This window comes from Coturnix japonica, chromosome 4, assembly GCF_054131305.1.
Source record: "Coturnix japonica strain WE chromosome 4, WE-NBRP24, whole genome shotgun sequence".
In the NCBI taxonomy this organism is placed as follows: domain Eukaryota; kingdom Metazoa; phylum Chordata; class Aves; order Galliformes; family Phasianidae; genus Coturnix; species Coturnix japonica.
The window spans coordinates 52,761,015-52,778,352 of NC_140666.1; positions in this window are offsets into that span (position 1 = coordinate 52,761,015).

Consider the following 17,338-nt stretch of genomic DNA (forward strand, 5'->3'; position numbering starts at 1 on the left):
TCCCCTGTTAATCTGCAGGGCCACGCTGGCAGGTTACTCCTCCAGACCCTTCTTCTGCTCTCCCAGTGTGCAGTTTGGGGGCGGTTTCTTTGGAATTTGCAGGCTCGCTCCGTTCCTGTTTGTTTTGCTCACATGGAGAAGCCCTTCCCTGACCCTGCCTTGATGGATTTTCTAACGACCCACGTCTGGAAGCAGCTGTACTGTGAGCTGGACTCTTGTCTGTGCTGTTATGAGCAGCTCTTACAGAACCTTATCAGATTAGCAGTTGTTGCCTTCTCCAGCACAATGATGCGGTTCCCATAGGCTGCAGATGCACAACAGATGCCAACAGTGGCAAAGACAGTATAAACAAATGGAGAATCCCTTATCTTCCTTCACAGTCATGGTAAAAACTTGCTGCAAATTCATGTGGTTTAATGGTGCTTTCATTCCTGATTGCCATCATGTGCACATCTCAGGTTGATGCCACCACTGGAAATAAAGAAAGGTGGCAAGGATGAAGATGTTTTGACAGTGAAGTGAGGGGAAGAGGAACACTTAAGTAGGTTCAGTGCCCACTCAAGTGCTCTTCTTTCTGACAGAATACATCAGCATATGGCAAACATGGACTGAGCTGTGAGCAAGATTTGCCAGCTCCTATGGTTGCACAAAATACATCCAAACCATGCTAAGTTTAAATACCTGAGAGTCAGAGATGATGGGTGTAAGTAATCCAGGCAAGAGCATGGGCCTCTGGGGGATGTCCTCTTGACTGACCACATGGAGGCTTGTCATAGTACTTGTGATTATAGGTACGCGAGTATAAATGTGTGAGAGGTTTGTCTGTATAGTTTTAGATAATATCACTTTATTTCTATAGTCCTACCTTGTTCTTTGCTGCAGCTGTGCAAGTACAAGGGCAAGCTCAAAGGAGTCAAGGCAGGGCGTCTACAGTGTCTCACTACAGAATAGGCTTGGTGATCCACTTTGCAGGCTGCAACCTCAAATGGCAGGTCTTGGGATGGAAAAGGAGTCTGTGAATCTTTCCAGACACAGTCTACAGAATATCTCAAGGAAGCATGATCAAGTGTGTACTTTGGGGCAGAGTTTAGTGAGCAAATTAAGACAACTAGGAGGTAATTTTTTCAAGGAAACAAAGATGCATCTTGATTAGAAATGGTTCCTGCTTTCTGGGTATACCATAGATTGCTTGTTTTGGCTCCAGTCCTGCCTCCAATTCCACTTTATTTCTTCCTACCTCAAGAACTTGGCACAAACAACACAACTCACCCTATCTTCAGCATTAGACCTATAGGGCTTGCTGTGGGAAAGATTTAGTTATCTAAACATAGCTGTCTGGTGCCTGGAATCTTAGCTGTCTCCACAGAGCTTGCACATCCCACATGGGACCTGCAGGAGTCCTTCTGCCTTCTGAAGCAACAGCTGGAGGCCAGACTGGAGACCTGAGATATAGCACCAGCCAGTAGCACCAGCGCTCAGAGCTGTGTGTGGGCACTACAATGATGCCCCTGGAGCAAGCCCGCTGCCCACGCAGCCTAAGTGCCAGAGACAAGTGCCTCCTCTAGCACTTTTTCCATCGGCCTTTGCTGCCTCTTAATATAGCTTAGCTGCAAGGGAGAGGCTGTGCTGTTCACTAGTGCAGCATGCCAGCTTCCAAAAGCCCTTTCCAAAAGAGATGGGGATTTTAAGTAGCCCAGAGGAGGATGGAATAGTGAAGCCTGGGCATTATCTCACCAAAGACTTTGTCCACGGGGCTGTTATTCAGGTTTGTTCACTCACTAGCCTTCCCAACAAGCATGGGAGGAAGACAGCTAGACCTCACTTCAGTTGTAGGTTTGTTTCTTTGGCGTTATTTTATTTCTTTTTCTGCCCTTACATGAAAAAGAATAGTGACAGCTGCTACAGCATTGCTAAGGAGGGGATCACCTGCTATGTGTCCCGTTTGCCTGGGGGTGGTAGAGGAGCTGATCTTTGTGGCCAATCACTTACTTACCAAGGCCTTCAGTGGCAGATTAGGGTGTTTAGCCTTTGACCCTTAGTCTCGAGCAGATTCATAGCTGGCCACTGAACCCGGCCTTGCAGGGTACTACAAAGAGACTTGGAAATGGTTGCAAGACTGTTGAAGACAGAAAGGAATGAAGCACTGTGATTAGAAGGGCAATGGTTAGGGGAACTAATCTCACAGCGTGCTCAGTCTGCTGCCCCAGACAGGCAAAAAACCTCACTGGGAAAAGAGGATAACCTGCCAGTGGAAAACAAGAAAGAGTGGAAAATGGATTGAAGCAAAGACATGCATAAGCATCCACAATAAAAAGGGCAGTGGAATCTACCCACTCAATTCACAGGCAGAGTCTTCCTCCCCGGGCTGTACTGCTCTGTGGGTACCACACTGCCTTGGGACACAGCACAGCTCCAGAGTGGGGCTTAGGGAAGCAAAGGGCAGGCAGGCAGCTTCTGGGTAGTGCTGTGCTTGGCATGAGCAGCTCTACAAACAGAAAGGCAGTTTGCCCACAGTCTGCTAACAGCCAGCATGGAGGAGGTTTGCCAGAGAGTTTGCTTGCAATGAATAATTCGGTCAGACCTGCTACCCTTAAATTTAGGTAATAAAGCAGCAGTCAAAGGCTTTCTGGGTTTAGCAGTTAGTGCTATTGTGGCTTTGTCTCCGTGTTTGGCCTGGGGCTGGTACTATTTCACAGGAGGCTCTGACCTTGTGTGACAGCATCGTGGCACACCAAGCCTCATTTCCCTGCCACATAGGGAACAAAACTGGGGGAAATTGTAAAGTAGCCAACGTTACTCTAGAAAAGACTGCAAATAGAGCTGGGGGGATGCAACCACCTGAGTCACTTTCCCAGATCCCAGCATTACAGCTCACTTCCCCCCCAGCACCATCCTGCTGTTGGTGGTTTTCAATCAGGGTGCAGAGAGCTCAGTTATCAAACACTTCTTGGACCTTGAAGCCTCCTAAGATTTTGGTGTGTCACACATCCCCTCTCTGCCTTTTCTGATGGCTACAAGGCACCCCCTCTTCACAGAGCCATAGGTCTCATTCCAGTTTATCTTTGTGGACCATCAGGAAGAAGATGTCAAAAAACCAAACCAGGTGATCCTGTGGGTCTTTTCCAACCTTGGTGTTTCTATACAAACAAACAAACAAAGAAATATGGAATGAGTCAAGCAGAAATTACATGTAAATAGGCCCAGAAAATAGTAAGTTGGCAAAAAACCACACTCCAGCACAGCAGGAATAACCCTTGGACAGGTTGGTTTCTATTAGACACGGTGTACGTGTGATGGACGGATACGTGCCTTTCTCTTGAGCCATGACTGCAGGGGAGAGGCAGGGTGTGGGGAAATAGTGCTGCTCCCATTAGTTACTCAAGGTGCTCCCGAGATCTTTACACCTGCAAAAAAGTCACATCAGACAGGGAGAGTCTGAACGTGCTCGGAGAGAAGAACTACTGAGGGAAGGGTCAAGGCAAGGCATTGAACTTAGCAGATTTGCTTAGTGCCCATAACCAGCCCTCTTTTAAAGGTTCAAAGTGATCCCAGGAGCCATTTCTAAGGTCATTCCAGCAGGCAAGGATGAAAGGGACAAACACCTACCAAGTAACAGCCACTGCTGAAAGCCATCCCTGTAAAAAATCAGGAGGGTATGCATAGCCAGGTGTATTACCTGAGATGCTCAAGCCAGTTTTAACATTCAGCAATTACTGAGGTTCCTAAAAAGAAGTACCAGAATTTTTCCCAAGGTTGGGTTGTTTGGGTCTGTGTGTGTGTGTTTGTGTGTTTGTTTTTTCTCCCCAGCCCCAGGATCTATTCTAAACTTGTCCATGTTTGGTATAACAGGCTCTTGATCTGTCTGGTGACTACTGAAACAACGAATCCTTGATTTATTCATACATAGAGAATCTTGATTTCTAGCTGAGAGGATATAAGAAGGTGTCAAAGTCATGTTTACTCAGCATGTTATTCCAATTTGCAGGTATTTGCAGTCCCTGAGATGTACTGGTCCTGCAGAGGCTTTGTGCTGGGTTGTTTACTTTATAAGAAGCAGCTGAGGATAGATTTCCACGTGTTCAAGAGAGCATTCCCTAATCACTACTGTTTGTATTTTGCAATGACCTTTCTGAAGATGAGACCCTCCATCATGCAAAGGATGTTTTTAGATGTTCTTTTTCTAGCTGTAAGTGGATCAAAATGTTGGCCAGGTGAGTTTAGACAACCTTTTGTAGAGAAGCAAGCACAGCCAGCAGGGCGGGAGGCTGTGGGGGGTGGAAATGTGGATACCTCTATATCTGCACACTGTTATATCCAGTAGAGATCCAATGGATACTTAGACCATTACTGGCACTTTCACAACATCCATTGTTGAAGCCAGCTGCAATAGTTTCTACTTCCCTGCTGGAAACGCACCTAGTTTAAGGGTTGCTCACAGCAAAGAAATAGCATCCAAGAGGGAAATTTTGAGCTGTTGAGAAAACTCTTCGAGACCCTCTGGTCTTTAAATTGTTGAGTTGCCTGTTGTTGACCAGAAAGCTTAAACGAGAAAGGATTTCTTATATTTCTACTGCCACAAAATGCAAGGCTTTAGGGATGTGTATGTTTTTAAGGACTTAGGAGAGTGTTTCTCATTTTGGGTAGGCCTCCCAGTTCCTGGTCAGTTGCTCTTGTTCTGCATTCTGTTTAACATGACCTTCTCAGAACAGACTCAGTGGTGGTCTGTGTTCTGTTCACTCTCCTCAATATGATGAGAGAGAATTGCCTCAAGCTGCACCAGGGGAGGTTCATACTGGGTGTTAGGAAACATTTCTTCTCAGAAAAAGTGGTGCTGCAGTGGCACAGGCTGCCCAGGAAGGTGGTGATTCCCTTCCTTCCCGCAGACTTCTATCCATAGAATCCACCGTCAGGTGGATCTGTCCTACAGATAGCTTATTCATCTGTCCTGATCTGCTCTTACAGCATCAGAGGCTGAGAAACTGTCCAGACCTGATGTCCCCATGCCTTCAGAGGGAGAACAGAAAGATGGTTATGCACAAGTGGCCATCCTGAATGCTTCTATATTCTTTTTGTTGGCTGTGTAATTGCAAATGCATCTGAGCCACTGCTTTTGTAAAAGCAGACACTGTCATTTTTTCTCATGAATGTTGTGAGCGCTGGCTTTGTGCCCATGTTTGCATACTTCTCCTTCTCCTGAAGTGCACGTAAGCCAAACATTCAAGGATCCAATCAAACAGTGCTGTCTTTTGCTCTTTTGCACGGTGGTGATGTTTGTAGAATGAAATGCAGTATGCTCCTATAACAAAAAACAGAATAAAAGAAATCAAAGATGACAGAACTTCAGCAACAAGCTCCTAGTATACTTAGTGGTTTCGGGGGCTGATTAATTAAAAGGGATTTCTCTTCTTTGCCAGACACCAGCTGAGGAAGCAAAACCTTTGAATGGTGAAGGATTCATTTTGCAGACATTTTTACCCCTCCCGAGGTCACTGAATCTCTGCACTCCAGTTTTACAGTCTTTCAATGTACACAACTGATGTCAACTCTGTTTTGGATAGCAACGGTTCCTATGGTTTTCACTAGGGCAGGCTGAACTCAGAAACATCCTATTTTTAAACAGGATTTAGGAATGAAGGGGTAGGGAGAGAAAAGGAGTCACACAAGGTTTGATTCCCTATATGGAAGATGGTGAGATTCTGGCTCCAGTGCAGGTCCATCAGATGACTTCACGGGAAAATTGCGTGTCTGGAAACATTGCCAACAGGCTTAAAACCTGGTAATCATCACCAAAATGTCCACTGTGGCCTTAACATCTTGTGCATGCCTTTGCTTCTCAGCATTCTTCTCCAGTAATATTTGGGTCCATTGGTATGGACTGCATTGAATGCTAGTTTCCTTGTCCTGCACACAGACCTCACTGCAAGAGCAGAAGCAGAGAAGAGGTGCTGGGCCTTAGAGCTTTGTAGGACTTATCTTTCCCTATCAGGCCATTCCCTGTTAGCCTTGAGCAGGCATCCAAACTTCCCCCTTCTCTGCCTCCTATTTCTCTACCATTCTGTCGTCATTCTGCCACCAAAGCCATTCCCACAAAAGACTGTGTTGCCTGTTTCCCTTTCCTGACCCATCTTTCATTCCCAAAACCTCTGATTTTCCCTGTGCTAGCTCAAAGAGTTTGCCTGCTACCCTCAGTGGGAAGCCAGTTTGCCACCTACTATCACTGCTGGGCTTTGCTGTGTGTGGGAGCATTGGCAATCCCATGGCCACCCATGGGAAAGGGCATTTGTTGTAGGGTGTGTGCTGCTAGGAGTTAGGAGGGCTGACACTGTCCCCAGCTTCTCTTCAGTGCCTGCAGGTTCTGTTGGAGTTGTCTCAGAGGAAGGACTTTTTCTTGCAAGCTCATGCAGTGGAGGGAGAAAGAAGGAGGGCTGTCTTCTCTCTGTCCTTAGTGGGCAATATTGGTGGTAGCTGGATGATTGGACAAGATGATCTAATAAGTCTTTTCCAACCTTTATGATTCTATGATTCCTCCTGGGAGAAACCAAAGAAAAGAGGGATTCACATCAAACAGGACAGATATCCTTTGAATTTTCAGCTGCCTCCGGTGTAAGGGTTAAAAGCAGAGGAAAGGCTCTTGTGACAGATGCAGAAAATATGACTGCTGTAAACAGAGAAAATATTTAGAGCCACTAAGCAGTAATAACGCTGCCCTGCTTAGCAATGAGCAGGCTCACAGCCCAGCAGAAAGCCTTTCCAGACAAATCTCACTGAGACTTTAAGGTCTCCGGGGCCTGGGTCCAACTTTGAAATCTAGCTTGGGAGTCTCTGCCAGCACTGTGAATCAAGAAAGGCTCTGACTGCTGCAGTTCCTATAAAGTCTTCCTTTTTTTTCTGTACCAAACCTTCTTTTTAGTTAAAAGCCTCCCTCAAGAGCGAACACGGGTTTCTAGGACCGAGCTACATTGTGAAGCTGAAGGAAGAAACTGCCCAGTCGCCCTGGGTTGTGAGTGCTGCTGCAGCTTAAAGCCAGCTCCCTAGAGATAAAAATATTAAGGCTGCGAATCCAGAACAGCCCCTGAGAGCTGGGGTGCGGGTGGCTGTCTGCAGAGTCCAGACATCGGTGGAAATAGCTGCATTACAAAATGCCATGGCAGTGATTGTCCGTTCACGATCATCCAAGGAAGGTGTTCTTAACATACCCTTGAAGCAATTTGGACAGAACTCTGTGCCTGTCTTTAGGGCTGTTTCCCATGGGCCTTCTGAATGGAGATGCATGTGCTTCACTAAATTAATGTTGGAGGAATGGGGTTCAGCTTGGCTGAGCCACAAGGTTATTTTGCAGCTTTATGACAGTGGGTCTGACTGGGAGCTGCTGGCTGCCTTCTGATCAGGGCATAACACAACTCTTTTTCCTCCTTTCCTCCAGGGAATCTGTTGGGCAGAGTTGCTTGCTGACTCTGAGGGATGAACAGTTTGTGCTGGGTATGGTCTCACTGGGGGTCAGGCTGGATCCCTCACAAAGGGGGCTGTAGTCTGTGTGTATATACATATATACTCATATATACTATATGAGTATAAAGGGGGGGAGGTTAGACTACGCATCTCAGCAGCAAGTGAGGTCTGCACTGTAGCTCATGCAACAAGATTCCACAAACCTGGCATGAAATAACCACCCAGATTACCTGGCAAAAATTAGCTGCTGATGGGGTGTCTGGGGTAGCAAATGCCTAGAGAGGGCTGAAGGCTCTTCTAGGCTGTGTCTGGGTACAGCAGACTGAGGATGAATGACAGTGCCGGCATCTTCTGCAGTGACAGAAGTGGGAAGAAGGCAGAGGGAATGTCATTGGTCAGAAGTACTCCTGGAGGTCCAGAGATGTTTCCCAAGAACATCGGGAAGCACCACGATATTCAGTGTGAAGCTGTACTGCAGGTCTGCTGGAGGGAGGGTTTATTGTGCCTCCCACTAAGGCACATTCAATTGCACATAGCACGGGCTGGCCTCACCAGGAGGCCCTGTGACACAGCCTTGGTGTGGTCCCCAGATTATGTCTCACCTGTTATTAATAGCCCCATCTTCTCATCTCTCCACAGTACTCACAAGCAGGTTTTTTTCTCTCTTCTTTTTCAAGCCAGTGATCAGGCCAGAAGCCAGGCTCTTGAGCAGCATGAATGTCACGTGTCTCACGTCACAGCACAGCTCAGCCTGCAGGAGCATCCGCTTACCTGTGAGACCTCAAAGGAAGAACCAGAGGCGTGGATCAGCCCCTGAGAGAAGTGGGGGGGATATCACAGGCTCCACTACCTGCAGTGGGCTTCCAGAAGCGAGCAGGTAAGAGGAGGCTGTGAAGATGATGAGGCACCTAGCAAAGTGCAGGCCCCTTTCAGAGACTGCCAGGGGAGAGTAGGGCAAGTGAGAGATGAGAGCCTTTGAGACCACTGGGGAGATGCAGAAATCATAGAATCATAGATTTGTTTGAATTGGAAGGGACTCTTAAAATCATCTGGTCCAACTCCCCTGCAATGAGCAGGGACACCTACAGCTAAATCAAGTTGCTCAGAGTTTGTGTGTGACCAGAAAAGGGCTTGTGTTTCTCAACCCCACAGATACATCCCTGTCTTCGTCTACTTTCAACATCTAACTTCTTTTCTGGCACATGCTTTCTCAGTGCCAGACTGCACCAAAAGAACACAGAACACATGCACACCCCCTTTCTACCTCCCTCTGCTTTGCTCCCTTCCAATAGACAGGTAGCAGTGATCATCATTTCCCTGCTCATCTTTTCACAGAAGGGCAGTAATCTCTGAGCTATGCATGTCAATTTAAATAAGGCTCAGATGGGGAGGGGAACTATAGAATCTAGGTCAGATGAAGGCAATTGAACCTGCCCTTGAAAGCAGGAATATTTCCAGCCTTCCAATGATAAGGCGTTGGGTGGAACGCTGTTAATAATTCACAGCGTGGACATTAAATAGTTGTATCAGGTGACATTAGAAAGTCAGGCGCTGCTGGCTCTTCCTTGCTGAACGAATGGACTTTGACTCCTGTGCAAACTGTGCAGTGCCTCATCAAATGCCAAGGGCCAGAGATGGTTGTGGATTCTTCCTTCCAGACAGATTTGCTGAAAACTCACAGTTGTCTGCAGAGAGAGGCCTTACAACCCAGCCTGGCTGGAAATGTTCTTGTCCTGGTTGGGCACTTCTGTGCTTGGATTTTTAGCAAGCATTGCCAGGCCTGGTTTATTAACAGCTCCTGTAGATAGTGTGTAACACCTATACAGGAGATGGGGAGTTTGGTATCAAAAGGAATTCATGCATTAAGAATCAACTACATCTAAAAGAACTTCAGTGAGAGACCAGATTTGTGCTGTGTAGTTCAGGGAACTTCCTGCTCTATGTGCAGATTAAGATCTGGTGCTCAGATTTTTGGCTGCTAATCAGTGTGAGTGGTGGTCAGAACCTGTGCTGGGCTCTGAAGCTCTGAAGCTCAAGCTTGTCATTTATTTTTCACCCCTTATAATCAAGTTTCTCAGCTCCAGCCAGGTCACATTCTGCCAATGACATCCTTCTGGCTGTGTCTTCAGATACTGTGGTTTGCACATGCACAGCTGATAGGTAATTAGAAAATCACCTAGAATAAAACACCCGCTCCTACTGCTAGGCTGGCTCTCTTGGTTTAGAGGAGTCACTGACCTCAGAAGATCTGGCTGGGATCTTACACAGGCAAGTCATAAATCACAGAACCATAGAATGGCTTAGGTTGGAAGGGACCTTAAAGCCCATCCAATTCCAAAGCCCTGCCACAGGCTGCCCAAGGCCCCATCCAGCCTGGCCTTGAGTGCCTCCATGGATGGGGCATCCACAGCTGCTTTGGGCAGCCTCTGCCAGGGTCTCACTACTACATAAGTGCAGGCGAACACTGGGCCTTTGTGCTGTGGGTCTTTCCCTTGGAAAGTGGCTCTTCCACTCCTGTTTTCATAGAGCTGATGCTGTGGTTGTTTTCCAGCACTGCAGGCAAGGAGGAATAATTTCCATGTAGGATGCCATGACAGAAGTACGTGCTTAACACTCTGGGAGTGCTCCAAGCTGGCTGAGCAGAATAGGCTAAGAAAGAGATTCCAAGAAAATCAGTCATCGGCAAAGGAAGATGCCCACAAAACTACTACTTGGCATCTTAACTAAAGCAGAAAGGGCTGCCTGGCAGGTCAGCAATGCAGCACTAAGAGAACTACAGCCTGGCCAAGCCCACAGCCCAGGAGACCAAGGGCAGTCCAACAACGGAGCTTTTCTCACTCTGTGGTGTGGGTCTTGCAGCACCAAGCTGGGGAGAGCTCTGCAAACCATAATGAGAAAGATAATAGAAACTGCCCCAAAACTGCTGAATAGGGAAATGCCATCCCAACCATTCAGAAAAGAAAAAAAAGAATGTGAAGAGACATTGGAAGTACTTTCAAAGTAGCACAGTGCCAGAGCCAGCCAGGCCAGAAAGGTTGTCGAGATCTAATTATAGTCTTCAATCAATGCAGCTCTTATCCATGCTGCTAATGAACATACATGAGGCAAGCAGTTCTGCAGCTCCAGGGTTTCTCGTAGTAGCAATAACAGCTCAGTAATAACTAGCAATCTTTCTTGATGAGGTCTTGCTTTGCCTTCTCTGAGGTTCCCAGCCTTGGTGCATGCCCTCAGGAGACGTGCAAGCTGTAGTGCGGCTGTTCACAATGAGACAACCAGGCCAAAGCACTGAGGAGGCTCTGGAACAATCATGTCATTCTGTTAATAGCACACAGAGAGAAAGATAACAAGAGCTGGAAAATGCCAGGGAGTTTGGAGCATCCCTAGGACCAGAGGGGAACTGCTGTGCTGGAGTCTGACATGGGAACCAGCTTGAAGCTCACTCCTGCTTTGCAAGCACACACCTCTCAGAAGACGTCCGGGAAGCATCTGGCCTCAATTTTCGCATGACTGGTGACATTTCTTCTCTGCACAGCCTGGAGAAAGCTGCTTGGATGATTATTCATCCCCACAATTCAATAATTGCACCAGTCTGGAGCAGTCTAATCCCCTGGGGCTGTAGTTACAGCCTGCTTTGTTCAGCTGCAGAACTGCCCTGCACTGAACAGCCAATTGCCTGTGAAGTGATCGTTCCCTCCCATCAATGGAAAACTTTGAGTTCTGGGAATCTCCCCAGGCCTCAGATTTTTAAGTCTTTTTTTTTTTGTTATTATTGTTTTCCTGGGGTCTGTGTGACATCTGGAAACTCTCCTTACTCACAGTTCACCTATTCGCCTTGCTGCCATTTAGAAAATCTAGCTGCCAATTAAGGTTCTGTTGGGTTCTAGGCTCCTCATTGCTCTCATTGCCCAGTAGGTGCAAGACACCTACTTTGTTATCTGTAAGATCCGTACCCAAACTTAGAATCATAGCATCCTTATAGAATCACCGAGGTTGGAAAAGAGCTCTAAGATCATCTAGTCCAACCATCCACTTACCACCAATATAGCCCCTTCTATCCATGATCCCCAGTGCCACATGTTTCCTGAGCACCTCCAGAGACAGTGACTCCACCACATTCCTGGACAGCTTTGTGCCAGTGCATCACCATTCCTGAAAATATCTGTTTCCCTAATATCTGACCTGAACCTCCCCAGCACAACTTGGGGCCATTACCTCTCATTTGATCCTATTGCTCTTCCTTCAAGTTCAAGATCAGAACAAACTCAAAATCAAAACTCGTTTGGGAGGGAGATCAATGATGCCAGTAAAGCTTAAATTCTTCTTCCTTCTTCATTTTATTAAAGAAACAGAGGCAGCCCACTAATGGAATTTGCAAAGGGAGAAGCAGCCAAGCACGAACGCAAACTGGAGAGCTGAAAAGCAATGGCAGACAAACTAGCTTATGACCTCTGGTGCATTTCAGAAGAAAAGAGCCTTTTCTTTCATTTGGCTGCAGAGAGAGCTGGGTGGAGTCTGCCTTAAAATAAGTTAGACAGAACTGGCTTGCAAGTCTCTGCTTTCAGCTTACCCTGCGAGTGTATTCAGAGCGAGTGTCAGAAATGCAAATCCCCCGAGGGTGGAGCTGCAGGGTCCTGCCAGTTGCCTGCTTTTTCCAGACGCTGGTAGAGCCCTCATTTTGATAATTATGAAGGATCAGGAAAGATGCCTGCTCTTGCTGATGCAAGGAAAGATGAATAACTGCATATGCTGTGTCTTTGTGTCCTCATTTTGGCAAATGGACCGCTGAGATATGCAAGCTGAGGAGTCAGTGGATAGCTGGGTTGAGCTGCTGCCCATTCCCAGTCCCAGTCAAGTATAGCTTGAGAACTAGCTTGAGGATGCTCAGAGGATCCACGCCTTTTGTAGTGTGGCCATGCATTTGCAGTGGTACTGCTTTAACATTAAGCAGGATCTTACACAGAGTATTTATCATCCCTGGAGTGCCTCCAGAGAAGGGCAGTAAAGCTGTGAAGTGTCTGAAGCATGAGTCTTGTGGGGAGCAGCTGAGGGAATGGTGTTGTTCAGTCTGGAGAAGAAGAGGCTCAGGAGAGACCTTATGGCTCCATACAACTGCCTGAAGGGAGGCAGTGGTGAGGTGGGGGTTGGCTTCTTCTTCCTGGTAACAGCAACAGGACAAGAGGGGATGGCTTTAAGTTGCATCATTGGAGGTTCATGTTGGGTATTAAGAAACATTTATTCTCAGAGAATAAAAGTGCGCTGGGACAGGCTGCCCAGGGATGTGGTGGAGTCCATGGAGTTGTTCAAGAAAAGAGTGGATGTGGCACTGAGGGACATGGTTAGTGGGCATGGTAGTGATGGGTTGATACCGGGCTGGATGATCTTAGAGGTCTTTTGCAACATGAATGGTTATGTGATTCTGTTCTGTCATTCCCTGGGATGACCTGGAGCTGTGGCTTCCCACATCCCTTTTCATTTTCCTTTTTTTTTTTTTTTTAAATTTTGGCTTGGCATTGAGGTTATATGGTCATTTAGAGATAAGTTGATGTAGTCAGAATTAGGCCACCTACAATCAGCACCCACAAGCCTGTCTGCCAAGCTATCTTTATGAGAAGGCCTATTTTGCAAAGTCTGGGTCATATTTCTGTAAGAACAGGGGGACCCCACATGATTCATTGTGCCTAATGAGACATGTCCAGCCGGAGAGCAGTACAGCAGCAGGACAAACAGATGCATTCTTCAGCATTACCGTGGCTCAGACAAGGCCCCAAGGGGACTGTTCTCCTTGCTAACACACATTGCTCTGGCTTCAGAGGGCCATAACACTGCTATCCCTCCCAGCTTCTCTAACATTACCTTGAGTTACCAGCTGGAGTTGTCTGATAGTGCCCAGACCCAAAGTCAGCCTTGGGTCCTGGGGGTCCTAAGCAGTCTCAGAGGGCCTTTCAGGTCATGTATGCAGCATCCATTTGTGTTGGAGTAAATGGGTAAGCATTAAATCCAGTTTGGTGCAGAAAAGTAACAATAAAAGCTTTGTGTACCAATAAATGGTTTCTCAATTTTAGAATAGAACAAGATACCTATTAGTAGAAATAACACTCATAAAACTGCTTGCCTGAACAAAAACTGTGCTTCCTTTCAGTAACACCAGAACTTAAAAAAGAAAAATGACTTAAACACTCAGTCATCTCAATGCTCACCCCCACCAAGTGCATCCCTGCCTGTCTTTGTGGCTCACTGTTTACCAGGCTGTTATTGCAGGGCTTTTAGAAGCGCTGAAAGATTTGTGTGTAGATTCATTGGTTGTCTAAGAAATCTTGTTGACTTAGAAGTTAGTACGAGTCTGCTAAGATTTCCTGCTTGGCTGTAAAGCAATCAAGTGATCATTGTTTTGGGCTCCAAACTGAAGTTCTCGCACAAATGCTGCCTTGGGGGAGAAATGAGTTTAATAGATTTATTTCTTTCTGTTTGTCTCCTATTCTGAGTTGAAGTGCTTGGAGATGGCTTCTCTGTGATGTAGTGCTGGGCTGTGATGGTCCTCAGCCCCAGGGGGACCTGTTTCACTTTCCTCCAACACCTGCCTCAGTGACCAAGCGTGCTGTTGTGCGAGGGGTACAAGGAGCCATGCATTGTCTTTGTCACCACATCACCTAGAGATACACAGAATCATAGAATCATTACAGTTGGAAAAGGCCTCTAAGATCCTCTAGTCCAACCGTCAACACATCACTGCCTGAACCCTGGCTCACCACGCTATCAAGGCTGAGTTCAGCTGAATAGATGGATGGTTCTCCATAGGTGGAGAACCACGCTGTGTTTCTGCTGGTCACCCAGAAGCCAGTTAATCACAACAAGCAGAGAAATGCAGAAGCAGCACCTGCCAGGTGCCCAGGGGAGCTCTGTGTGGAAGGTGGATAGATATAAATCCTGAGTGGGGCTGGAAAGGGCACTCATATTTCTTCGTATAAAACTGCTTGTCTCCATAGTACTGGAGTGTCACAGCATAAACACTGAGGAATTACACTCCCGCTGGTAATGCAAAAGTTTTGTTCTGCCAGCAACCATAAAGATGGAAGACAAGCACAGCATTCTGTGAGGTACTTGCTGCTGGATGTTGAGGGTTGGGAACAAAACTGGAGCCCAAGGGGATTTGGTGGCATCTCCATCCCTGGGGTCATCAGCATCTGCAATGAGGTCTTGTGTAACTTGAACTGTCTGTGAGAAAGAGGTACTGACAGATCTCTCCACATTGTAATATGCTCAGGTTTGATTCATTAAATGTCATGTAAATGTCATATCATGCTATTAACTGACATGAAAATGATTCGTCACTGTGGCTACAAGACCCTCACATCAGAAATAAGTTATGAAGGCATTTGTAGAGATACCCTGAAGATGTCACTTTATGTTCTTTGAAGCAGATTTCTTGCGGGCCATGAAGTTGGACCCTTCCCTCCTCCATAACTTTTTTTGAAGATAAAAGACTACAGATCAGGAAAGAGATCCATGACTTATGCATGGGCCAGAGGGACTTGCCTGCATCCATGTTCCAGGAGCCAAAGCACTTAACTGCTCCTTAGTGACCACCCGGATTTAACTGCTCCAAAGGGATGTGCCAGCTACAATCATTTTCCAACAAAGACAATCTTAGCCTTTTTGTAAATGTCAGTAATAAGCCTTTAAGAACAGCTAACTGCCTGGCACATCACTGCTCCAAAGGGGAGGACAGGGACAGGCTGGGAGCATCCCCAGCTGCAGCAGGGTAGAACTTCTGCTGGCCAAAGCAGTTGGTTTGAAGCTTCACTCCATCAAAAAACCAACAGGAGTATAAACAAATTTTATTGCAGTAGTTTAAAGCCATCCAAGTTGGCCAGCAAGAGCAGAAACAATGGAATAGTTTGGGCACTTTGAAACCCACCCCAGTGCTGCTGACTTTACGGAAAAGCTGTGTGTGTTGCTGACAGTTGGGCCTTCAACACTGCCTCCTTTTACTGCTCACAAACATCCTTCCCGAGCTTAAGGTTTGGGAGGACACTAACCTCAAGCTCACTCCCCAACTTGTGGCATAACCATCCCAAGTGTGGGATGGTTACACTACAGGCAGCACCACATTGAGAGAGAATGGAAAAGAGTAATACCCTGTTGCAGAGCACGAGGTAGGTGATACAGAGCAATAGGAAGCCCTGTGGTATGTGTCTGAAAGAAAGAACCGTGCTTCCCTCCACTGCTCTGAGAATGGGACGTGACACCAAGCAACCACCTCTTAACTGAAAGCTCGAGGAGGGGAAGTGATGAACAAATGCGGCTGCTGCTGGGAAGCAATGCCCTCCGCCTGCCTGTCCCTCAAGGCACACAGCCAGCACTGATGTCTGGTGCTCAGTTAGCAACACAGCCTCACTTTCTGGCTAAGTACCCCACAAGCTAAGCATGCTGGAACCCAAACCCAAGGACCCTCTTCTGTGCCTGAGCAACCTCAAAAAGAGCTCACTCAGTCTGTTGCCAGGTTGGACACAATTCTGGCATGGAGAACAGCCTCAGGAAACCAGACCCTCCCAGGGCTAGTCAAGTCAAATACCTCAGCCAAGAGAAACATGACTGCCTTGCTTAATTATGCCTGTTACAAGGTAGCACAGAATACCCCTATGGTTACAGGGGTGAGGAGCTTCAGAGCAAAGGCTGGTGACACCTGCCACCAAGGGCTCTATAAACGCAATGACCCCAGCGTCTGCATCCTCAAGCAATACCTGGGCAATCAGATCAAAACTCAGAGCTCTCTTGGCCTTTCCACTATTTCCAGGCTCAGCTTAGACTTCCTTATCTCTCAAAGCAAAACTGTCACATGGGGGTTTTCAGCCACAGAACTGTTACAGGAAATGCCTGGCTGTGGTCATTTCACTCATAAACTTGTGTTCAAATATGGAAGCAGCACTGGCCTGAACTGCTTGTAGACGTGCTGAGGCAGACCAAAGCTTTTTTGAAAGCTGCATTGTTTCCTTAAAACCAGAAAAGCAATCAGATGGCCTTAAAAAAAAAAAAAGCGTTCTGTGCTTGATTAACAGAGCAGTAGTTAAAATAATAATGAAGCACTTCCAATGGTGCTTAGACATGGAGGCGATGATTTAGGGAGAAAAGGGAGTGGTGGATGTTTATTGAGAAAGCAAAGTCCTTTGCCATCATGCTGTTTCTCCTTGGTTTAATAGCTGCCAGGCATGTGTTTGCTTTGTGCTTTCTGCCCTCCCCCAGCTTTCCTTCTTACAATACAGGTAAATAGCAGAGACCACCCAGAGGCAGCAGCCCATTACTTAAGATTCGGCAGGTTCAGGATGTCTCTGAACCCAGTGACAGATGGGTGAAACCCGGCCCTTGCTGGCATTTCCACAAGAATTGCTCCCCTCCTGCAGTGGGGAAGTTTCCTATGGTGCAGATTTCTGACCCCCCTGCAGCAGGAAGCAGCTTTAAAGATGCTTGTTTTTGTGATGCAGAGACTGGGGGAAGGACATGACAAACCAAGAACCGTACCTTAGGGCTGTAGAGAGCAAAACAGCCTTGAGAGAGTTCATGTTGTATAAAAAGACTCAGAAATGCCACAAAACAAAGGTGCTCAATTTCATTTTTATGTAGAGCAAGGTCTAAATTCACTCTGCAAGACTTCATGGCAAGATAGGAAATGCTGTCAGCTTCGTGCTTTAAATCCTTCTGGTAGCTTTCCTTCTTACCTTATCTGTAAGTAAGGGAGGCCACCCACAGCTCAGAGTCGTTTACTTAAAATGCAGTTCTCCCGGTACTGCACCTCTCCTGGCATCCATCACACACTTGTAGCCAAGCAGAGAGAAAAAGCTGATCCCAGATCAGGCTAGATAGGGGGGGAAGGACTGAGCTCTAACAGAGACAA